This window comes from Palaemon carinicauda, chromosome 25 (genome assembly GCF_036898095.1).
Source record: "Palaemon carinicauda isolate YSFRI2023 chromosome 25, ASM3689809v2, whole genome shotgun sequence".
NCBI lineage: Eukaryota > Metazoa > Arthropoda > Malacostraca > Decapoda > Palaemonidae > Palaemon > Palaemon carinicauda.
The window spans coordinates 94,158,101-94,182,749 of NC_090749.1; the positions used below are offsets into that span (position 1 = coordinate 94,158,101).

The following is a 24,649-nucleotide window of genomic DNA, read 5'->3' on the forward strand; positions in this document are numbered from 1 at the left end:
CTCACCCCCGAGTGTCAGCACAGAGAAGGTCAAGAGGATGATCACCAAAAACTCCATCTCTGCTTGGATTCGGAGGGTCACTGACCTGGCCCTGAATCTCGATCCTCCTCCACAGACTAGACAAACCAGAGCTCATGACGTTAGGGGCATCAGCACGTCTTTAGTGTTCAAGAAGAACTACTCTGTGATGCAGGTCATACAAGCGGGTATGTGGAAGTGTCAGAATACCTTCACCGCCCACTACCTGTAAAACGTGACCTACATGAACTGGAGACATTCTCCATTGGCCCTGTGGTGGCTGCACAACAAGTGCTTTAAATACCTCAGGCTCCTTGAGGAACAAGTAGCAGATGGTTAAGGTCAAAGGTGACCCGGGATTAGTCTTGGATGAATGTTAAGAATGACTAGCTCTTTGTCTCTTTCATTTTCCCTCTCTTGGGGAACAGCTCCTACGGTCCTCTGCAAGTTTGCCTCATCTGTCTGTAGGTAAAACCATTTCCTTGTGTAACCAAACATAAAAATAATGCTTGTTGCATCCCCATACCCCCTGGCGAGGTGGGATTGGGTAACGTCTATGGTTGATTCAAAGAGTCCTATGTTTCTGAGAAATCTTACCTAGACTAATCACACTGCTAGTTTCACACAATCACACAGATTGCTCAGGAAACTAACCAGGTTTTGCACAGATTTTTGTGAGGTATCAGGGTTTCTCCCTGTTACATGTGGAGCATGTACGGGGAAAAACCCCTGGGTCAAACACCAGCCAGTTGGTTTAGACTTCCACCCTCCTAAAGGATGATTCTTCCCTAATAAAGAGCAAAAGGGTTTGTATTTAGTGTCGGAACAAATGACAAATTTGAAAGTAATTTGTATTTATCCTAACTATACAAACCTTAAGCTCTTTGGCCCATCATTAATTGTACCCTTGTAAGTCCTGCTTGCAATCAAAAGTGACGAGAAAACACAGGTGTGTGTAAGCAGGGTAGCAGGCTACCCCTCCACCCCCGCTAACTAGTGGTGAGGTAGTTACACCTAGCTAAAAGTCTTATGGCTAGTCCTCCAGCTTCCCCAAAATTATATCCCTAATAGAGAGCTCAAGGTTTGTATCATTAGGAAAAATACAAATTACTTAGAAATTTGTCATATATATTTTATGTCCCCTTTCTTCAAACAAGTAGAGTCAGCCAATGTATAGATTATGAACGGGCTCACCCCCACTGTGTACTTATCTATTTACCTCCCATTGAAGTCTTTTACTCCTTCCAGTACTGATTGCCCAGGCTGTCATCCTACGAGGAAAACGAGGTGTCAGGCTGCCTCTTGAGGAGCTCGTATGAAGCACACGAGGTCATCCTGGGACAGTAGCCAGCCAGTTGGTTTGAGGTCTTCAACCCACCTTAAGGTGAGTCTCCTACGTAAAGAGCAGAAGGTTTGTATGTTGCACTGGAACAAATGAAAATGGTTCCGTAACTGGAATACAAACCAACGCTATTTATAGGGGATTTATAAGGATATTACTTTTGGCAAAGCTGAAAGGACGAGCCAATATAATTTAGCGAGGGTTAACCAACCATACTGCTAGTTAGTGGAGGGATGGGGTTAGTAGCTTCCTCTCTCAACCACACACCTGTGACTGTGCTTTGCTTTGCTTTTGGCTCGGATGGAGAACGGTTGTTACTGCTCTCCCTCTTCACCAATTTGGACAGCCATTACTAATCACTTTTTTTTTTTTTCTTTTCAGTTTTTGTGTGCCTTCCCTGCCAGCCATGCCTACCTTCCCTGGGCTCGTCGATTGGCAAGTCAGCAGCCTGTTCTTCTCCAGCTTGTCAGCAGTCTTTGACTGCACACCTATCTCTTTCCTGTCGTTCCCAAACGACTCGTCGCTCTCCAAAAGAGGAAAGCAAACGTCACCAGACGTGCGTTCCTCACCACACGCTGATGCACCGATCGCTCAGATGATCGCCAACAGACGGATGCTCATGACTGGGCTACTATAGTACATTGGCTCCAAGAACCAGCCTCCCGATAGTGCCAACGTTCGTTAGATCTCCAGCGCTGATTTGAGCAACGTCGATTGTGGGAAGAGAGGCCTGCAAGACCTTCTCCTCCTCGAGCTTTGGAACTTCCACTTAAGAGACAAAAGTCTCCTCCCCATCGTTCACCGTCGCAGAACATCACGCTCGCCTGGGAGAGCGGAAAAAAGCAAGCTGCAGGAATTCAAGATTCTGAAGAGACCACCTTTACGGTCGATTCCTGTTGCTCGGAAGGAGACAGCAGCACCGCACCCTCCCTCTAACTCTTCCTTGACGGCAGATAAGGCTTCCTTGTGGGGTCCCTCTTTGTCGTTCTCTATAGGGGAACTTTCCGACAGTGCCACAATCGGTCCGCATCCGTGGTTTGCAAAATCATGATTTATTCATAGTTTGTTGTTCTCTTTATATCAATACATTATGATTTTTCAATATTTAACTTAGCCGGTGATTATAATAGCTGCAACTCTGTTGCTCGACAGAAAACTCTAAGGTAAAATTCGCCAGCGATCGCTACACAGGTTGCGGGTGTACCCAACAGCGCCATCTGTCTTCCAGATACCCAGTACTCAATGTAAACAAAGAACTCAATTTTCTCTCTGTCGTGCTACCGACAAGACGTGCTTATTCGCTGTTGCTAAACTGGATTTGTTTTCACAACTAATTGGTGAAGTACACTATTCTAGTTTTGAGCTTTCGCTGTGCAGGCTTTCTCTTCGCAATTCCTTGAACTCTTTTTGATTACGGATTCTTTGTTGATGACTTTTTGATAGTTTTTGAATTCCCCTTTGACCAATTCAAAATGGCTGACCCTTCACAAGTCCCAAAATTTAGGAAGTGCAATGCTAGGGACTGTTCAAGGCGTCTTCTGAAGGCCTCTATTGACCCTCACACTGTTTGTTCCAATTGTCGGGATAAAACCTGTCAATTGGAAGATCGATGTGAGGAGTGCGTTGGGCTTTCGGAATTCGATTTTATCGAATTCCAAAAGTATACACGTAGGCTAGAGAGAGATAGAGTTAGGAGAAGTTCCTCTCGTTCTATTGACATTTCCTCTCCTCATGCCCCACAACCTATTCCTTCCCCTGTAGTGGTTGCTCCTAACCCCCCTTCTGGCACTCAGGAACCTTCGATGGCTGATATGATGCGTGCCATCCAAGCTCTGGGTGAGAGAGTTGAGTCCCTGGCTAGTGACCGTAACCAGCTCATGGCGGATGTGAAGGAGCTGAAGTGTAAAAGTGCACTGGGAAGTGTTAAAGTGAGTGATAGTGTTGTGGATAGTGTTGCGCTTGAGGGTTCGTCTGTTCGTGCCTGTCGTCCTCCTAGTCCGGGACCTCTTGCAAGCTCCCAAGTCCAGGGGAGAAGCAATGTCGTACGACAAATGGGTTCGAGAGGCTTTAATCAGCGAACAGACGTTCCCTCCGTGGTATCGGGCGTATCTACCCAAGATCGCCCCTGCCTAACAAAGACGAGAGAGCCCATTTATACCTCGTCTTCGGAAGGTGTTTCTCGCAAGAAACCATGGACCAAGGTCTCACGACCGTTAAAGCGCAAGTCGGTCCCTTCCGCGCAAGTCCAACGGCCCAGCTGTAGCCACTGGGTCAGTTCCGACTCGCTGCAGTCATCCGATGACTGCTCACCTCCTAAGAGAGGCAAAGCGGTACCGCTTCAGACAGTTACACCGTCTGTCGCCGCACCTGCTCCTGTAGACCCTAAGTGGTCTTTACTGCAAGACATGCAGTCTCAACTAACGTCGCTTATGCAGGACTTTCGTGCGGAGAAGGTTGCTGCCGCACCAGCTAGTGCAGCTCCTTGCCTACAACCACCCACACGCTCGGTTGTGCGTCCTGGGGACGCTGAGGTAACCTTCTCACGCACTCCAGTTGAGAGAGTTCCGCCACCCATGCGTTCCAGTGTGATCTGCCAGCCGCATGTTGACGTTCAGCGACGCACGGAGGTTTCCGTTGACGTTCGTGAGGTTCAACAACCGTCAGAGTTGTTTTGTTTTGACGCGGTGCGTCAACCTCCGCAACCCAGTGTGGTTGCCACTGCTCACCCACATCAGTCTAGACAGTCTGGAGTAGACGCTGTGCGTCCCCGCGCTGCTATGGTTGTTGCCAGCTCACAGACTGGGCAACAGTTCCATGACGTTGCGTCCGGCTCAGTCACGCATGCACCCGTGCGACCGGACTCAGCTAACCAGCCGTTACCCACTCCGTTGCCGCTTCCTCCTCAATACTCGGATGAGGGACTTTCTGATGATGATGGTGCTGCACACGTAGATGAACCGCATTCAGAACTGGACGAGCCTAAGTCTACGCAACCCTCTTTGGACTTTAGGAAAGTTTTGGCCCTGTTCAAAGAGATGTTTCCGGACCAGTTTGTGTCTGTGGCTCCGCGCTCTCCTCCGTCAGAGTTTGTGTTAGGCATGCCGTCAACCACTCCTGCCTTTACTAGACTCGTCCTCGCACGCTCGTCCAAGAGAGCTTTACGAGTGATAGGAGAATGGATGCAGTCCAAAAAGAGTTTAGGGAAGACAGCCTTTACGTTTCCCCCTGCTAGACTCTCTTCTAGATCGAGCGTCTGGTATGCCACGGGAGAAGTTCTCGGCTTGGGAGTTCCTGCCTCTGCCCAGGGCGACTTCTCAAGTCTTGTAGACTCTCCCCGTCGGCTAGCCATGAGACGCTCAAAGATATGTTGGTCATCTTCGGACCTGGACCACCTTTTGAAAGGTATATTTAGAGCCTTCGAGGTTTTTAACTTTTTAGACTGGTGTCTAGGAGCTCTAAGCAGAAAGATCTCTCCGACAGAGAAGGAGACTTCCTTGCTCATCATGTCCTGCATGGACAAGGCCGTACGTGATGGGTCTAATGAGCTTGCTGCATCTTTTGTGTCCGGAGTCCTTAAGAAGCGTGAGAACCTATGCTCATTCCTTTCAGCTGGAGTTACACCATGCCAGAGATCCGAACTTCTGTTTGCTCCTCTTTCCAAGTGCCTTTTTCCAGAGGACCTGATTAAGGAGATTGCCGCTTCTTTGATACAGAAGGATACTCACGATCTTGTTGCGTCCTCTGCTCGCAAAGCCACCCCTTTGCCTACCTTGTCAGCTAGACCAAGGATAGACACTCCAGCGTCCCGTTTTATTCCGCCCTTTCGTGGCAGAGCCTCCAGCAGAGGAGGTGCTCGTGCCGAAGGGAGACGTGGAAAGAAGAAAGGAACCAAGTCCTTTAAGGGCAGAGTCTGACTGCCAGCTTCTTCAGACAGCAGTGGGAGCCAGACTCAAGAACTTCTGGCAGACCTGGGAAAAGAGAGGCGCAGATGCACAATCTGTGAAGTTGCTCAGAGAGGGGTACAAGATCCCGTTTGTACGAAAACCCCCTCTAGCAACGTCTCCCATCGATCTCTCTCCCAGGTACAGAGAGGAAGACAAGAGACGAGCATTGAAACAGGAAGTGTCTCTCTTACTAGAGAAGGGAGCGGTAGTCAAAGTCCTGGACCATCAAACCCCGGGATTCTACAACCGTCTCTTCTTGGTGTCAAAGAAGACAGGAGGGTGGAGGCCGGTGCTAGACGTCAGTGCACTGAATGTCTTTGTCACAAAGCAGACGTTCTCCATGGAGACCACAAGGTCGGTTCTAGCAGCGGTCAGAAGGGAAGACTGGATGGTCTCGTTAGACCTAAGGGACGCCTACTTCCACGTCCCCATCCACCCGGACTCCCAACCTTTTCTAAGATTCGTTTTCGAAAAGGTTGTCTACCAGTTTCAAGCCCTGTGCTTTGGCCTAAGCACAGCTCCTCTTGTGTTTACGAGGCTGATGAGGAATGTAGCCAAGTTCCTTCATTTAGCGGACATCCGAGCCTCCCTCTATTTGGACGACTGGCTTCTCAGAGCTTCTTCCAGTCGTCGCTGTCTGAAGGATCTAAAGTGGACTCTAGATCTGACCAAGGAATTGGGTCTCCTTGTCAATATGGAAAAGTCACAAGTGGTCCCATCCCAAACTATTGTATATTTAGGGATGGAGATTCACAGTCTAGCTTTTCTGGCTTTTCCGTCGGCCCCCAGAACAAGCCAAGCCCAGTTATGCATCCAGAACATGCTGAAGAAGGAACGATGTTCAGTCAGGAAATGGATGAGTCTGATAGGGACGCTATCATCCCTGGAACAGTTCGTGTCATTAGGAAGACTACACCTCCGTCCTCTTCAATATCACCTAGCATTTCACTGGAAAAAGGACAAGACGCTAGAAGCGGTCTCGATCCCCATTTCCGAGAAGATGAAGTCTTGCCTGACATGGTGGAAGGACAGTATCAGCCTCAGAGAGGGTCTGCCCCTGGCTGTTCAGACTCCCAACCACGTTCTCTTCTCGGACGCATCGGACGTAGGCTGGGGCGCGACATTAGACGGTCGGGAATGCTCGGGAATATGGAACTCGAGTCAAAGGACAATGCATATCAACTGCAAGGAGCTACTGGCAGTACATCTGGCCTTGAAAAGCTTCAAGTCTCTCCTTCAAGGCAAAGTGGTGGAGGTGAACTCGGACAACACCACGGCTTTGGCGTACATCTCCAAGCAAGGAGGGACCCACTCACTGACGTTGTACGAGATCGCAAGGGACCTCCTCACCTGGTCAAAAGGTCTAAACATTTCGCTAGTAACGAGGTTCATCCAAGGCAACTTGAATGTCATGGCAGATTGTCTCAGTCGGAAGGGACAAATCATTCCAACAGAATGGACCCTCCACAAGGATGTATGCAAGAGACTTTGGGCCACCTGGGGCCAGCCAACCATAGATCTCTTCGCAACCTCGATGACCAAGAGGCTCCCTATATATTGCTCACCAATCCCGGACCCAGCAGCAGTTCATATAGATGCCTTTCTCCTAGATTGGTCACATCTAGACCTATATGCATTCCCTCCGTTCAAGATTGTCAACAAGGTACTGCAGAAGTTCGCCTCTCACGAAGGGACAAGGTTGACGCTAGTTGCTCCCCTCTGGCCCGCGAGAGAATGGTTCACCGAGGTACTTCGATGGCTAGTGGACGTTCCCAGAACTCTTCCTCTAAGGGTGGACCTTCTACGTCAGCCACACATAAAGAAGGTACACCAAGGCCTCCACGCTCTTCGTCTGACTGCCTTCAGACTATCGAAAGACTCTCGAGAGCTAGAGGCTTTTCGAAGGAGGCAGCCAGAGCGATTGCTAGAGCAAGGAGAACATCCACCCTTAGAGTCTACCAATCGAAGTGGGAAGTCTTCCGAAACTGGTGCAAGTCAGTATCTGTATCCTCGACCAGTACCTCTGTAACTCAAATAGCTGACTTCCTCTTATACCTGAGGAAAGAACGATCTCTTTCAGCTCCCACTATCAAGTGTTACAGAAGCATGTTGGCATCAGTCTTCCGTCACAGAGGCTTAGATCTTTCCAACAATAAAGATCTACAGGACCTCCTTAAGTCTTTTGAGACCACGAAGGAGCGTCGTTTGGTTACACCTGGTTGGAATTTAGACGTGGTACTAAGATTCCTCATGTCAGACAGGTTCGAGCCGCTACAATCAGCCTCCCTAAAAGATCTCACCTTAAAGACTCTTTTCCTGGTATGCTTAGCCACAGCTAAAAGGGTCAGTGAGATTCATGCCTTCAGCAAGAACATCGGATTTTCATCTGAAACGGCTACATGTTCTCTACAACTTGGTTTTCTAGCCAAAAACGAGCTGCCTTCTCGACCTTGGCCGAAATCGTTCGATATTCCAAGCTTATCGAATATGGTTGGAAATGAACTAGAAAGAGTCTTATGCCCTGTGAGAGCTCTTAAGTTCTATTTAAAACGAACTAAACCTTTACGAGGCCTGTCTGAAGCTTTATGGTGTTCAGTTAAGAAACCATCTTTGCCTATGTCAAAGAATGCTTTATCCTATTTTATCAGACTGTTAATACGAGAAGCTCATTCCCATCTGAGTGAGGAAGACCAAGCTTTGCTGAAGGTAAGGACACACGAAGTTAGAGCTGTCGCAACTTCCGTGGCCTTTAAACAAAATAGATCTCTGCGAAGTATAATGGACTCAACCTATTGGAGAAGCAAGTCAGTGTTCGCGTCTTTTTATCTTAAGGATGTCCAGTCTCTTTACGAGGACTGCTACACTCTGGGACCATTCGTAGCAGCGAGTGCAGTAGTGGGTGAGGGCTCAACCACTACAATTCCCTAATTCCATAACCTTTTTAATCTTTCTCTTGAAATGTTTTTATTGTTGTTTTTGGGTTGTCCGGAAGGCTAAGAAGCCTTTCGCATCCTGGTTGATTTGGCGGGTGGTCAAAGTCATTTCTTGAGAAGCGCCTAGATTAGGGGTTTTGATGAGGTCCTGTTGTATGGGTTGCAACCCTTGATACTTCAGATCCTAGGGGTCGCTCAGCATCCTAAGAGGATCGCGAGGCTCAGTAAGGAAGACGTACTTAAAAAGGCAGAGTAATTGTTCAAGTCGACTTCCTTACCAGGTACCTATTTATTTTGTTTTTGTTATTTTGATAACTTCTAAAATGAAATAAAAATTCTTAGCTCATAATAATGTAAACATATTTTGCTGGTCTCTACCCACCCCCCTGGGTGTGAATCAGCTATTATAATCACCGGCTAAGTTAAATATTGAAAAATGTTATTTTGATAATAAAATAAATTTTTGAATATACTTACCCGGTGATTATAAATTAAAGGACCCTCCCTTCCTCCCCAATAGAGACGCAGTGGACCGAGGAGAAAATTGAGTTCTTTGTTTACATTGAGTACTGGGTATCTGGACGACAGATGGCGCTGTTGGGTACACCCGCAACCTGTGTAGCGATCGCTGGCGAATTTTACCTTAGAGTTTTCTGTTGAGCAACAGAGTTGCAGCTATTATAATCACCGGGTAAGTATATTCAAAAATTTATTTTATTATCAAAATAACATTTTGAGTTTTCTATTCATAATTTGATGTTATCTCTATGTTCCAAAATATTGAGTTTGGAGCCTTGGTTAGGGCCGTTATCCAAGCCGTTACGGTAGGTATCCCACCTGCTCATCCTTCGGGAACTCCCAGGATTCCCCTGGAAGAGTCTTTCTCTACATTTTCAGACCCAAGGCGAAGATCCACAGTCCCTCCCTGTCACGAAACTTTGGTTTCTTCCTCTCCCCTGAAGCGGAAAAGAGGAGTCCCTGATGAAGTAGCTTCACGTAGGATCAAGCTGACCCCTCTTAGGTCGTCCAAGGGGAGGTCAAGTGTTGCCATGCCCACTTCTCCTCACCCTCCTGCTCCTCACTCATTGATTCAGTCAGAGTTCTCTCTCAGGGAAGAGTCCTGATCTGACTCTTTCTGGTCTTTGCTCATTAAGAAAGTCCCGCGAGATCACAGAGTAGTCTCGAAACCTGTGGAAGAGTCCATCCTTCCCCCTACGGGTGACCAACAGAAGGTCGTTCCATCCAAACATTCTGTGCTAGAGACTTTCTTCCCTCCGAGGAAAGAGTCTAAGAATTCAAAAACTCTGCCAAAGTCCTCATTGGGGATTACAAGACCTGCAGAGGGGGTCAAACAGTCTACATCTGGCCACTTCGATAATGACAATGACCCACCCTGAGATGATGTCTTGTGGGGGGAAGACAACGATTCAGCTGCCAGTCCTTCTTCAGAAGCTGAACAGAAAAAGTCAGAACATGGCATCTGGCAGGTTATAGCTTGCATGAGGTCCCTCAGTGGGTTGGCAGACCCGTTAATGGCTCCTCAGGAGAGCAAGGACACGGTCCTCAACCTGCGTCTTTGGCAGTCGGAAGCCTCCAAGTCCAGCGCAGCTTTGCCCTGGTCTCAGGTCTGAAGAGTGCCCAGCGGAAGGTGTCTGCCCAGCTCTGCGACTCCTCTAGTTCTCTTCGAACAGACTCATTCTCAAAACTCCTGCGATATCTGAGTGTTCAACAGAGGAATTTTTACGAGGTCCTTGACGAGCGTCTCCCGGCTCTTCTTCACCATTCCTTAGAGGAAATTACGAAGGAGGTCTCTCTAGAGAGACTCTTTGGGCTTCAAGTTTCCTTCTCAGCTTTGGAGATTCTAAACAAAGAGAAAGTGATGAAGTATGCAATGCAGGCTACTTCATGGCTGGATCTATGGTTGGGATCAGTGAAAAACCGGGTGCAGACCGAGGTTTTTTCCAAAGAAAGCTCCAGGAAGGTGATGGAGACTTTCCTCCTGTCGGTTACTTGGACTATTGAGTTCATTGCCCACCAAGTAGAGAACTTGTTGGTGAACACCATTTTAAGGGGGCCGGCTGGCTAGTGCATTTTTTTGGGCTCAGGCCATGTCGTCCTGATGGAAGGTTCCTATTGGTAGCTTTCTAAGGGATATTTGGTTACAGTGATATCCCTTGAGAATTAACCTTTAGGTCTCCAGAATTCTAACTCCTGGCACGAATATCCTTAAAATTTCGCCTAAAGATATCGCATAATATCAGGGGACGTATATCTTGATAAAACACATAGCAATCTTCACCCCGAATAGCGTTTTCGTTTCGAGGGGGAAGAGTATCCAAGATGGCGCTTATTCCTATTTTTGTAGCAAATTCGCTCGGTGGTTTTCTCTGTTGCTCTAACGTTTGTGATCGATTGATTGAGGTTTTATCATGCAATCGCCAGCTTCTTCTGCCTCCGAAAAGTTGAGTATTTATTCTTTACAGTATTTAATTTTTAGCTCCTGCTTCACTGAAAAATTTGAGTAATTTCAAGTGTTCGGAGCTCAGCCGATCACCGGAGGCGCCATGGGCGCTGACGTTCATGACGCATGTGTTATTTAGTTAGAAGAACGACATTCCCGGTTGTAATAGCATGAATAAATTATGAAAGCTATTTAAACACAATTATACTAGGAAAGTTATATATTATGTCGATCGTATATATTAGAGTTTCGGCGATTTAGGTAACCGAAATCTCGCCTTGCGCTAGGCTACCTAGATAATGCGCTTCAGTATACTTTCATACATGTTCCCAGTTTACCCTCGTGTATCGTTTTATCAATTCATGGGGAGATAGATATCTCCTAGAATTAATTATGTAACTCGATACTCGTCTCCTGTGGAGATTCAAGGGTGATCCCTCCTTCCCTCTGAGTGCCGCCATAGGCGACAACCCTATCTTGGTCTTGCCATAGAGTAGACACTCCGGCTTGACTAGGCTAGTGCTTTCTGTCTCTTACCCTTGCCAGCGGATAGCCGGCTTTGGTTTCGACAGAACCTCAGAGTATTCAGTCTTTTTGCTGGCGGCCGAGCATCAGAGTGAGTAGTCACTCCCCTGCCGGCTTCGGAGGTTATGCCTCCCTAGGCCGCACTTGAATTGGTTTTATGATGCCGCCACCTTCTCCCCGTGCGGTCTAGAAGACTAATCCTGTTTTGGCAGACCCTAGGCTGAAGAATAGATATTCTTCTGCCACCTAGGATGGTGCCGATACTGAAACGAAGTTTCTCCCCTGTTCGGAAGTGGCAGCAATTCTGCCGCCTCCTCCTAACACTGTTCCTGCAGACCCGAGGCTGAAGAATAGATATTCTTCTGCCACCTAGGATGGTGCCGATACTGAAACAGAGAGTTTCTCCCTTGTGTGGTAGTGGCGGCAACCTTGCTGCCTTCTTCCACACTTAATACAGGACCCTTTCCTTGCCCCTCTCTGTCCTTTAGCGATGGCATAGCCGTCACAACCCTGTGGCCGTCGTCCCACAATCTCACTGCTTGCCAGGTAGGTTGTGGGGCTGGCCAGGCTCCTACATAAGTAGCTGTATAGTCACTCAGTCTTTCCCTTATGGACGCAAGGCTCCGGGAAAGGTTGTGCCGGCTGTGATGGCTGCCGGTGGGAGACTCCTCGACTGTCGAGTGTTCTTCAGTCCTCTCTTGGATTGCCATCCACATCCCCGAAGCCGGCCCCCCAGATGCTGAAGCCTTGATAAGGATGGGGGGCTTAGGGATTAGCAGTTGGGCTCTAATGAACAGGGGGAACTACTTCCCCACTAGACCTCGGTGCTCAACTGTTGATCCAACTAAATTAGTCAGCACTTTCTCTCCGTTCTTTTGTTTACTTCTCTTTTTCTTCCATCTCTTCCTCTTGGGCATGAACTTGTTGACGACTTTGGCTTGTATGACTTAGGTTTTGACTGCTTCTTTGGATTTGGCGCAGGGTGGGATGGATGTCATACCATCTCAACCTGTACAAATTTAGACGCCATCACCCTCTAGCAGACCCCATTGGGTGCAGACTAAGTCTGTTAATAGTCGGGCTCCAATGATCCGGTTTTAAGTCGCCCATATTTGCGGGTAATGGGTGACGCCAGGCATTGCAGTCGTCGGTGGGAGGGGCTAACTACCCCCACTGACCAGTGTACGCCCACCTTAAGAGAGGCAGCCCCTCTCTAATAGAGGACTGGTCCCCGCTGAAGCCTCTTCTCGTGTTGGGCTACATGGGATAGGAGGACTGAAATCCTCCGATAAGAGGTGGATAACCCGGCTTGCTTCTACTTCAAAAACTAACCCCTCTGTTGACAACCTGGAAACTCTAAAGGACCATTCTACTAATATTAAAAAACAAAGTAATTTGGGTGACATGGAGAATTTGCGAATCCTTCATGTCACTCAGATTTCCATTGAAACCAATTATGATGTGGTGTATAAATTATTTCAATATTATGGTCACGTCAGGGAAATTAGAATGAGGCTTGAAGGTGACAAATGGGATTTGTGGATATCATTTGATAACCATGATGAAGGATTCAACGCAATCAATGATATCATAAATATTAAAATCAGTCATTTGAATTTCAAGGGTGCTCTTTGCGATCAGGTACCTAACATTCTAGATGTATATAAACCTGTAGATTGGATTGATAAAGGTATAGAGGTAGTTGTACCCTCCCAGAGAAAGCCAAAACCACCAAAGTGGCTTGTTGCTCAATCAAAAGGGAGTACTGGAAATTATTTCAAGATATGTAAATTTCTTCCAAAGAAAGTAGGTACCATCCCACCAGGGGATATATCTCGGTTTGGAAAGAACAGTTTCCTAATAAGTGCCAAATTAGAAACTCAATCTGTTATAGTTTGCAACTTAAATACAGAGAATGATAACATAAAGCTGGATGTGAAACCCCATCTAAACTTCAGTTATGGAAGGGAAGTAGTTTTTAATAGAGATTTATATGTGTTTACATAAGAGGAAATATTGGCCATGTGTCCTTTAACTGTGTGGAAAGTACATAAAATACCTGGAACGTCAATGATTATCCTGACTTACCAGGATGCTGATGTGCCTTTCCACATTCACATAGAGAATGAACGAATTAAAGTTCGAACTTTTAAGCAGAAGCCGCTGCAATGTTTTAATTGCTTTAGATATGGGCATCCATCTAAAGTATGCAAGAATGATAAAATGTGTAGTATATGCTCTAATGTTTACCATGGAGAATGTACACTAGAGGCCAATTGTATAAACTGCAATTTGAATCACAAATCTACTGATAGGAACTGCCAGCAATATAAATTGGAAGAGGCTGCTCTCAATAAATCCAGTATCCAACACATAAGTGTGGCAGGAGACATCCAACCCACCTAATACTGCCTCTATTCCCCAGAAGAGAAATTTGCCATCTTCTGATAGAATTCTAGAGGATAAGGCAAGAATATCACGTAAGACTTTGCTTACCTCTAGTAAACCTTTGTCCCCCACTACAAAGGATAATACTAACCTCTCTCAGGCTATATCTTTGCCTGATTTGATGGAGGTTCCACATGAAACAGTTATATCAGGTGCACCTGTAGTGGGGAAAACATCAAAACCTAAGAAATCACCACCTGTCAATAGGAAAAGAGAGAGACCTCCATCTCCCTCACCCCCATCCATTAAAAACACCAAAGTTATGACATCAAATAGATATGATGTTTTGCCTGTTGATATTTCAGATAAACAGGAAAACTTCTTGAATCAATCAAAAATTCAAGTGGAGGTCCACCATCCCCCACAAGAATTAGGTAACAACAACACTGAAAAGGCTAATATAAAACCTAATTTATCAAGACCCAAACTTAAAAAGCCTACAGAAAATATTGTCAAATCAAAAACTGTCAATGGGAAGACCTCATCAAAGATGTCTTCCAGAAAATAATACATAGTTTTTACCTCCATTTTGCAATGGAATTGTCAGAGTTTGAGGGCCAAATATGAAGAACTTAAGCTCTTAATTCACAAGCATTCCCCCATAATTGTATGTCTCCAGGAGAGCAAGCTTGATGCTAATACCCCTTGTCCTCGCGAATATATTAGTTAAAGAACACCTTATGATCACGGAGTAGGCAGCCATGGCGGAAGTCTCACATACGTTCGTCGTGATGTTCCCCAACTTCCTTTATCTGTCCGTACACCTCTACAGGCAGTGGCTGTACAGATTGATATAGGGAGAAGATATACAATCTGTTCGCTGTACTTGCCTCCAAGTGATAACGTATCGTATGATGATTTAGAAGAGGTGATTCAACAGCTCCCTCAACCTTTTCTTTTACTTAGAGATTTGAATGGTAGACATCCTTTTTGGGGTGATGGTTTAAAACACCAGGGGCAATATTATATCATCAATTGTGGAAAATGAGGCTGTAGGACTCCTTAATACAGGAGAGCCCACACACTTCCATGTCCAGACAGGTACCTTGTCATGCATTGACCTTTCAATTGCAAGCTCTAACTGCCTTCTTGATTTTGATTGGAGGACATTAGATGATTGGCATACTAGTGATCATACACCAATCCTTTTAAACACCAAGGGTCCGCCTTTACAAAGATCGCTACGATGGAATCTAGACAAGGCAGACTGGGTTAAATTTCGTGAGCTAAGTGAAGTCGAGGATAGTGCAGAGCAGTTTGAGTGTGTTGATGATGCCATAGACCTACTGAATGGAACTCTCCATACAGCAGGAATCAATTTGATTCCCAAAACCACAGGATTATTCAAAAGACGACCAGTTCCGTGGTGGTCTTCAGAATTAACACCCTTGCACAGAGCCATCAGAAAATCTCTGACTAGATTACGTAGACGCCGTACGGATGAAAATATTATGACGTACAAAAAGTGTAGAGCACAGTTCCGTCATGCCATGAAAGAAGCTAGACGCCAGTCTTGGGTAGCTTTTGTTTCCTCCATTAATTGTAGAACACCAACATCTTCTGTATGGGGGAAAATAAAAAAGATTGCCGGCAAATTTACCCCAAACCCACCACCAGTGTTGAAAGTGAATGGTCAGTATGTGACTGAAGCAAATGAAGTTAGCAGTGCCCTGGCTGACCACTTTTCAAACGTATCACGCAAGAGTGTAGCAGCTCCTGGTCACCAGTACAGGAGCATTGAAGAAAAGAAAATTTTAATTGTTCCGTAACTGGAATACAAACCACGCTATTTAAAGTGGGTAATTACTTTCGTGTAGCTGAAAGGACGAGCCATAAAATTTTAACGAGGGATTATTACCCCACCACTAGTTAGCGGGGGGTAGGGAGGGTAGTTAGCTACCCTCCCCCCTCACACACTTGTGTTGTAGCTTCACTTTTACTTTGGCTCGGGTGGTAATCGGACGTGTCCGCTTTCACCCTCGCCTCTTTGACAGCCATTAATCATTGCTTTTTCTTTCTTTTTCTCAGAGTGTTGTGAAGTTGGCCTCTACAATGCAGAAGTGCCCTGGGTTACCTGACTGCCCTTGTGGGACCTTCATGTCTTCCATCGAGACGGATCCTCACACCTTATGCCCTTATTGTAGGGGTCAGCGGTGTGAAAGTGATAATGTTTGTATTGATTGTAGGGAGTGGCCTACCTCCCAGTGGGAGAGGTTTTCTCGGCGCCGGAAGAAAAAGTCAAGACGGGATATTTCTCCTTCAAAGGTTTCTTTGAAGAAGGAAAATCCTAAGGACTCTTCTTCCGTAGCCCAAACCTCCTCCGAAGCTCCCACTCAAGAGGCCATCGAGTGGTAGCGTAGGCCGTACTGTTGTTGACCGATCTCGGGGTTTGGGAGAGGGAGTTGCCTCCCATAGCGAGGCAGCTCCTTCTCCTCCCCCGGGGGAGGATTTAATTATTTCTCCTGTTAATAATGATCTTTTGCAGCTTTGGACTTCCTTAGGGCTTCAGGGTTCGCCCTTCAAGGAAGCCCTGTTTGACATGATCAGGTTGGGAGCAGCTGTCAAACAGTCACCGGCGGTAGCAGAGGTTTACCCTCTGTCTATTGTCGAGGCTGTTGTGACAGACTCTTCCAATGAGAGTGTTCAAACCCCTGCCCCTGTTGTAGCTGAAGGCTTAGCTCCCCCCTCTGAACATCCTTCGAGGGAGGATCTAAGTCCAATGGTCTCTCCTGCAGATGATTCTCCCCCCCGGGGGAGTTCACCGACAGAGACTCCTCTTTGGAGGAGTGCCGATGGTTTGCCTGCTGCTCCCAGAGGACGCATCCGACGTAAGGCTCGCCTTCCTCTTTGTCGCCGAGGTCTTCCTTTTCCTCACAAGGGTGTTAGGAGGCGCCTCTTCGGATCTTCATCCTCGCAGTCCCCCGCAGAGGAACCTCGTCCTTCAGCTACCGTTCCTGCTACTTCCTTGGACCTGGACCTCTCCGCAGATTGTTCGCGATCTTCTACGCCTGCCAGACCTGCTGACCTGCTTCACCTTTCCTGGCTGCTGACGCGCTGTGGGTGCCCACACATCCCGTTTTCAAACGGGCACCGGTCCCTTTGTGGCAAAAGGGGCTTTCACACATTGTGTGTAAGTCTCTTAAGCGCCAGGTTTCCCCTGTACGCCAACGTTCGCCTGCGCACCCACGCACTACTGCGCGCAAGCGCTCACCGGTTGCTGCCTCATCTCGCCAGCGGACCTCTGCGCGCCCTCGGCCTGATACACGCCATGGACGCCTTCGGTCTCCTGCTCGTCAGCAATCTCCTGCTCGTCAGCGATCTCCTGCGCGCCAGCGATCTCCTGCTCGCAAGCGCTCTCCTGGTTGTCAGCGCTCTCCTGCTCATCAACGCTTGACTGCTCATCATTACTCGCCTGCTCGCCCTCGATCTTCGGATCAGGGCTCCAAGGAGAAATCTTCTTCCTCTCCTGCTCGCCAGCGCTCTCCGCCACGATCGCCGACTCGCCATCAGACCTCGCCTGCTCGCCATCCCTTGCCTACGCTCCATCGCGCGCCCACTGCAAGAACTTCGGTTCCTGACGAGTGCCCTTCTGCACGCCCGAGCGCTAGGGATATTCCCCCTGCACGCACACGCCCTACGGCTTAACCCTTACGGGCCCTTCATCATCCTGTGGCTGCACTCCATCCGAGGTCTCCGGAACGCGCACCAACGCGCTCACGTGCCCCGTCACCTACGCGCCCACGCGCCCCGTCAACTACGCGTCCACGCGCCCACGAGCTCCTTCTCCTGCGCGCCATCGTTCGCCCACGCGCCAATGCGTGAACTCTCCTACGCGCCAACACGCCCCCTCGCCGACGTACCACCGCTCGCCTACGCACCACCGCTCGCCTACGCCCCACCGCTCGCCTACTCCCCACCGCTCGCCTGCGCGCCATCGCTCGCCTGCTCGCCATCGCTCTCCCGCGCGCCTTGCCCACGCGCGCGCGCGAGCAATTTCCCCCCGAGCTAGGCAATGGCCTATCGCGCGAGTGCGATACCCAGTACGATGCCCAGCGCGAACCACAGCGCGTGCCCACACAGGATCCGGCAGTACGCGTCAGGTCATCTTCATCGCGTTCCCCCCTCCCCCGTAAGCGCAGGACAGCGCGCCCAACGGAGGGAGGAAAATCTCTGGACAGGTCCAGGATCTCTTCTACAGCTTCTTCTTTTCAGGCAGACCCTGTTGTAGTTTCCACTCCAAGGGATTTTACGATCCCCTTCCCTCCAGAGGGTGTCTCTGACCGCAGCGCTGCCCTGGTTTGGGCCCTTGGTCAGAGCGGTTGCGCAGGCTTTCAAGCCCGCTTTCTCTGTACTAGGCCTCAAATCAGCGGCTATCTCAGCCCCCCTGAAGAGGAAGAGAGAAGTGAACGACGTGGTTACTTCTCCAAGGGCGAAACTGGTTCCTCGGAAGCTGTCGAGGAAGGCTCCCTCCCCTCCCCAGACTTTCTCTCCATCCCCCGTGGACGAGGGTTTTTCGTCCTCGGGATTCTCGTGAGGTGAGGCGTTCTCCCATCGCACCAATGGAAGAAACCCCACCTCGCGCCGAAAAGTCTCCTCGGGTGGAGGCGGAGAAGAGCCCCCCACCATCTTTGTTGGAATCCTGCATCCCTCCCAGGAGGGAGTCGAAGGACTCCAAGACGGTCCCGAAATCTTCATCGAGGATCAGACCAGAACCAGCTAAGCCCGCGGAGAACGTCCACGAGTCCGCCCAAGAAGAGCCTTTGGGGACAGGAGACCTTGCTGCTAGTCCATCAGGAGGAGAGCCGCAGGAGTTGGAGCATGCCTTCTGGCAAGTTTTGACTCTGATGAGGAACTTAACGGATTTTCGGATCCGGAGATTCCTCCTCGAGAGAGCAAGGACACGGTTCTGGGCCGAATCTTTGGTACTCAAAAGCCCCCTAAAACCAGCGCGGCTTTGCCCTGGTCCCAGGGGGTCAAGAGTGCCAGAGATAAGGTCGAGAGCTAGCCTCCTCCAGCCGTTCTAGCGCCGGAAACAAACTCCTCCCACCTCCTCGTGTCCATCAAAGGAGGTACTTTGAAATCATGGAGGAGTCCTGTTTAGCTCTTCCCCTCCACCACTCGGTGGAAGAGCTCTCCAGGGGAGTCCCTCTCGAGAGACTCTCCAACCTTCCAGTGTCGTTCTCGGCCTCGGAGATTCTCTGCCAGGAGAAGGTAGCAAAGTGTGCCATGCAGGCCACTTCGTGGCTGGATATCTGGCTGGGATCTCTTGGCATCCTGATATGATCCGAAGACTTGTCTAAGGAGAGTACCAGGAAGGCCTTGGAGACCCTCCTTCTTTCAGGCACTCGTACCATCGAGTTTCTGGCCCACCAAGTCTCAAACTTGTGGGCTAACACCATCCTGAAACGCCGTAATACGTTGTCTGAAATATTCAACTCGAAGGTCCCCAACACCAAGGTCAGTAAGCTCAGACATTCCTCCCTTTTGGGGAGTAGTCTGTTTGAGCCGAAAGATGTAGAGCAGGCGGCTGAGAGGTGGAGGAAGTCCAACCAGGACTCCCTCCTCCAGAGGGCTTTAACATCAAAGCCCTATAAGCCTCCAGCTCCTCAACAACCTCGCCCTGCAAAGATGACAAAGCCGGCAGTAGCAGCAAAGGCAGCGGTGTCCAAACAGCCCTTTCCTGTCAAGGATAGGAAGGGCAAGAAGTCCTTAAGGGGAGGCAAAAATCCTAGGGGGAGTGGCCGAGGCTGCAAATGCTAGGATTGGCAGTCCCCCTGCATGTCCACCAGTGGGGGGATGCCTGCAAAGTTGCGCGGACAGGTGGCAGCAACTCGGGGCGGATTCCTGGACGATCTCCGTGATCAGCCAAGGATATCGCATCCCGTTCATAACATCTCTACCTCCCCTGACAGAAGAGCCTCCCACCATCTTTGTTGGAATCCTGCATCCCTCCCAGGAGGGAGTCGTAGGACTCCAAGACGGTCCCGAAATCTTCATCGAGGATCAGACCAGAACCAGCTGAGCCCGTGGAGAACGTCCACGAGTCCCCCCAAGAAGAGCCTTTGGGGACAGGAGACCTTGCTGCTAGTCCATCAAGAGGAGAGCCGCAGGAGTTGGAGCATGCCTTCTGGCAAGTTTTGACTCTGATGAGGAACTTAACGGATTTTCGGATCCGGAGATTCCTCCTCGAGAGGGCAAGGACACGGTTCTGGGCCGAATCTTTGGTACTCAAAAGCCCCCTAAAACCAGCGCGGCTTTGCCCTGGTCCCAGGGGGTCAAGAGTGCCAGAGATAAGGTCGAGAGCCAGCTCTCCGAGCTAGCCTCCTCCAGCCGTTCCAGCGCCGGAAACAAACTCCTCCCACCTCCTCGTGTCCATCAAAGGAGGTACTTTGAAATCACGGAGGAGTCCTGTTTAGCTCTTCCCCTCCACCACTCGGTGGAAGAGCTCTCCAGGGGAGTCCCTCTCGAGAGACTCTCCAATCTTCCAGTGTCGTTCTCGGCCTCGGAGATTCTCTGCCAGGAGAAGGTAGCGAAGTGTGCCATGCAGGCCACTTCGTGGCTGGATATCTGGCTGGGATCTCTTGGCATCCTGATATGATCCGAAGACTTGTCTAAGGAGAGTACCAGGAAGGCCTTGGAGACCTTCCTTTTTTCAGGCACTCGTACCATCGAGTTTCTGGCCCACCAAGTCTCGAACTTGTGGGCTAACACCATCCTGAAACGCCGTAATACGTTGTCTGAAATATTCAACTCGAAGGTCCCCAACACCAAGGTCAGTAAGCTCAGACATTCCTCCCTTTTGGGGAGTAGTCTGTTTGAGCCGAAAGATGTAGAGCAGGCGGCTGAGAGGTGGAGGAAGTCCAACCAGGACTCCCTCCTCCAGAGGGCTTTAACATCAAAGCCCTATAAGCCTCCAGCTCCTCAACAACCTCGCCCTGCAAAGATGACAAAGCCGGCAGTAGCAGCAAAGGCAGCGGTGTCCAAACAGCCCTTTCCTGTCAAGGATAGGAAGGGCAAGAAGTCCTTAAGGGGAGGCAAAAATCCTAGGGGGAGTGGCCGAGGCTGCAAATGCTAGGATTGGCAGTCCCCCTGCATGTCCACCAGTGGGGGGATGCCTGCAAAGTTGCGCGGACAGGTGGCAGCAACTCGGGGCGGATACCTGGACGATCTCCGTGATCAGCCAAGGATATCGCATCCCGTTCATAACATCTCTACCTCCCCTGACAGAAGAGCCCCCCATCATCTTTGTTGGAATCCTGCATCCCTCCCAGGAGGGAGTCGTAGGACTCCAAGACGGTCCCGAAATCTTCATCGAGGATCAGACCAGAACCAGCTAAGCCCGCGGAGAACGTCCACGAGTCCCCCCAAGAAGAGCCTTTGGGGACAGGAGACCTTGCTGCTAGTCCATCAGGAGGAGAGCCGCAGGAGTTGGAGCATGCCTTCTGGCAAGTTTTGACTCTGATGAGGAACTTAACGGATTTTCGGATCCGGAGATTCCTCCTCGAGAGGGCAAGGACACGGTTCTGGGCCGAATCTTTGGTACTCAAAAGCCCCCTAAAACCAGCGCGGCTTTGCCCTGGTCCCAGGGGGTCAAGAGTGCCAGAGATAAGGTCGAGAGCCAGCTCTCCGAGCTAGCCTCCTCCAGCCGTTCCAGCGCCGGAAACAAACTCCTCCCACCTCCTCGTGTCCATCAAAGGAGGTACTTTGAAATCACGGAGGAGTCCTGTTTAGCTCTTCCCCTCCACCACTCGGTGGAAGAGCTCTCCAGGGGAGTCTCTCTCGAGAGACTCTCCAACCTTCCAGTGTCGTTCTCGGCCTCGGAGATTCTCTGCCAGGAGAAGGTAGCGAAGTGTGCCATGCAGGCCACTTCGTGGCTGGATATCTGGCTGGGATCTCTTGGCATCCTGATATGATCCGAAGACTTGTCTAAGGAGAGTACCAGGAAGGCCTTGGAGACCTTCCTTTTTTCAGGCACTCGTACCATCGAGTTTCTGGCCCACCAAGTCTCGAACTTGTGGGCTAACACCATCCTGAAACGCCGTAATACGTTGTCTGAAATATTCAACTCGAAGGTCCCCAACACCAAGGTCAGTAAGCTCAGACATTCCTCCCTTTTGGGGAGTAGTCTGTTTGAGCCGAAAGATGTAGAGCAGGCGGCTGAGAGGTGGAGGAAGTCCAACCAGGACTCCCTCCTCCAGAGGGCTTTAACATCAAAGCCCTATAAGCCTCCAGCTCCTCAACAACCTCGCCCTGCAAAGATGACAAAGCCGGCAGTAGCAGCAAAGGCAGCGGTGTCCAAACAGCCCTTTCCTGTCAAGGATAGGAAGGGCAAGAAGTCCTTAAGGGGAGGCAAAAATCCTAGGGGGAGTGGCCGAGGCTGCAAATGCTAGGATTGGCAGTCCCCCTGCATGTCCACCAGTGGGGGGATGCCTGCAAAGTTGCGCGGACAGGTGGCAGCAACTCGGGGCGGATTCCTGGACGATCTCCGTGATCAACCAAGGATATCGCGTCCCGTTTATAACATCTCTACCTCCCCTGACAGCGAATCCAGTGTCGTTGAGTTCTCTTGCCATGGGATCGGCAAGAGGGCAAGCCCTTTGGGCAGAAGTCGAGACCATGTTGAAGAAGGACGCTTTCCATGAGGTCGTCGACGGATCCCCAGGCTTCTACAGTCGACTCTTTCTTGTAAAGAAGGCGTCTGGAGGCTGGAGACCAGTCATCGACCTCTCAGCTCTGAACAGGTTTGTCAAGCAGATCCCGTTTAGCATGGAGACTGCAGACACGGTCAGACTCGCATTGAGACCGTGAGACTTCACATGCACACTGGATCTGAAGGACGCGTACTTCCAGATCCCAATCCATCCGTCTTCCAGGAAGTACTTGAGATTCAGCCTAGACAACAAGATCTACCAGTTCAAGGTGCTGTGTTTCGGTCTCTCAACAGCACCTCAGGTTTTCACCAGAGTGTTCACCCTGATATCTTCGTGGGCACACAAGATCGGCATCCGTCTCCTCCGTTATCTGGACGACTGGCTGATCTTAGCAGACTCGGAGTCAACCCTTCTTCGACACCGAGACAAACTTCTGGGGATTTGCCAAGATCTAGGGATCATGGTAAATCTCGAGAAGTCTTCTCTGCTTCCTACCCAAAGACTGGTATATCTAGGCATGATATTGGACACCAATCTCCACAAAGCCTTCCCATCAGACGACAGGATAGCAAGGCTGAGGAAGGTCGCAAGTTCTTTCCTCAGACGAGACGAACTCCCAGCCCAATCGTAGTTATGTCTCCTCGGCCATCTCTCATCCTTGGTCCGTCTAGTTCCCAACGGTCGTCTCAGAATGAGATCCCTGCAATGGCGACTCAAGTCCCGGTGGAGTCAAGGACACGATTCCCCGGACGTCTTGATCCCTATGGGTCTCGCGGAACGGACGGACCTTCAGTGGTGGGTGGCAGACGAGAACCTACGAAAGGGAGTGGATCTTCTCGTCCTCCCCCCGGATTTGATGCTGTTTTCGGACGCCTCAAAGAAAGGGTGGGGGGCCCACGTTCTGAACCACAGGACCTCAGGCCTGTCGTCAGAATCAGAAAAGTTCCCTCTATATAAATCTACTAGAAATGAAGGCCGTTTTCTTGGTCCTTCAACAGTTCCAACAACACCTGGCGGGTCACTCTGTGGTGGTGATGAGCGACAACACCACAGTAGTGGCTTACATCAACAAGCAGGGAGGTACCTTTTCTGAACAGCTATCCCATCTTGCAGTAGAGATACTGAAATGGACCGAAGTCCACTTGATTCCACTTTTGGCTTGCTTCATTCCGGGCAAGAGGAATGTGCTCGCCGACAGTCTGAGGAGAACGTCTCAGATAGTGAGTACCGAGTGGTCTTTGGATCGTCAAGTACCCAACAAAGTCCTGACTTTGTGGGGTTCCCGGATTGTAGATCTGTTCGCGACAGTGTTGAACTTCAAACTGCCGCTGTACTGCTCCCCAGTCCCGGACCCCAAGGCTCTCTGGCAAGATGCTTTCCAACAACGGTGGGACAACATCGACATATACGCCTTTTCCCCCGTTCTGTCTGATGAGGAGGGTACTCAACAAGACCAGACTATCGGTCAACCTCTCGATGACTCTCATAGCTCCGCTGTGGCATCACGCGGAATGGTTCCCGGACCTTCTGCAACTCCTTACGGAGCCTCCGAGAGAACTCCCTCCACGACTCGAGCTACTCAAACAACCACACGCCAACATTTTTCACAAAGCCGTAGCTTCGCTTCGGCTTCACAGCTGGAGACTATCCAGCATCTCCTCACTGAGAGAGGATTTTCGCAAAAAGTTGCTGAAAGGATGTCTGGACACCTGCGACATCCGCAGGGGTCTACCAGGCGAAGTGGAGAATTTTCTGTTGTTGGTGTCTTGGAAGGGGTATCTCTCCACTCGATGCCACTATTCCAGCAATAGCGGAGTACTTCGTGTACTTGCGAGAGTTCAGCAATAGTGGAGTTCTTCGTGTACTTGCGAGAAGAAATGCGCCTTTCAGTCTCGGCAGTGAAAGGCTATCGCTCAGCCTTAAGTCTAGCCTTCAGGCTCAAAAGAGTGGACATTTCTTCTTCTCTAGAACTTTCCCTACTCATACGTAGTTATGAATTTACCTGCCCTCAGTCGGAAGTAATACCTCCTTCATGGAATGTGGTTCGAGTTCTCAGGTCTCTTAAGAGACCTTCCTACGAACCATTACGCCAGGCTTCAGATCGCCACCTGACTTGGAAGACGGTGTTCCTACTAGCTTTGGCATCAGCCAAGCGAGTTAGCGAATTTCATGGTCTCTCGTATGACATCGCCCATTCAAGGGGATGGGGGGAGGTAACGTTCAGCTTCATCCCTGAGTTTATTGCTAAGACTCAGAATCCGGGAGTGCCAGACCCTCGGTTCGACTCCTTCCGGATTTCGAGTCTTCGTTCCGTAACAGATGACCCA

The 24,649-nt window shown here is 49.6% G+C and overlaps 1 protein-coding gene and 1 pseudogene across 2 annotated transcripts in view; one reads left to right on the top strand and one right to left on the bottom strand.

The window, feature by feature from the left end:
- LOC137618716 (zinc finger protein OZF-like) overlaps window positions 1–24,649 on the bottom strand; it is a 912,062-nt gene that overhangs the window by 582,914 nt on the left and 304,499 nt on the right. The gene's annotated exons all lie outside the window — the stretch shown is intronic.
- LOC137618715 (zinc finger protein 83 pseudogene) overlaps window positions 1–24,649 on the top strand; it is a 637,840-nt pseudogene that overhangs the window by 552,133 nt on the left and 61,058 nt on the right.